This window comes from Buceros rhinoceros, unplaced genomic scaffold, assembly GCF_000710305.1.
Source record: "Buceros rhinoceros silvestris isolate BGI_N320 unplaced genomic scaffold, ASM71030v1 scaffold12110, whole genome shotgun sequence".
Taxonomy (NCBI): domain Eukaryota; kingdom Metazoa; phylum Chordata; class Aves; order Bucerotiformes; family Bucerotidae; genus Buceros; species Buceros rhinoceros.
In genome coordinates, this window is record NW_010387987.1 from 1 (window position 1) to 239 (window position 239).

The window sequence follows — 239 nt, forward strand, 5'->3', positions numbered from 1 at the left end:
GCTTAGGGTTGCGGGCGGATTGGTATCGGGATGGCTGGGCCTGCCGTATGGGTGAGGGGCCGGGGCTCTCTCGGGCCCCGGCCTTTCTTTTCCTTTCACTCCTCCCGTTTCTTGTTTCCCGTCAGCAGCGACAGGACAAGGCTTTGCTGATAAGCGAGACTAGGCGACGTTTCGAAGCGGAGTACCTGCCAGGTGAGCGTCTCGTTGGGACAGCTGGGGGTGTAGGGGGGTGGTGTGGG

At 62.3% G+C, this 239-nt stretch overlaps 1 protein-coding gene across 1 annotated transcript in view; it reads left to right on the forward strand.

Annotated features, from left to right (window-relative positions):
- Positions 1 to 134: 134 nt before the first annotated feature.
- Positions 135 to 239, forward strand: part of MOSPD2 (motile sperm domain containing 2) — a 33,858-nt gene continuing 33,753 nt past the window's right edge. Inside the window, exon 1 of the mRNA XM_010143142.1 lies at positions 135 to 192. The gene's annotated coding sequence lies outside the window, so the exon portion shown is untranslated. The remainder of the gene's footprint in view (positions 193 to 239) is intronic.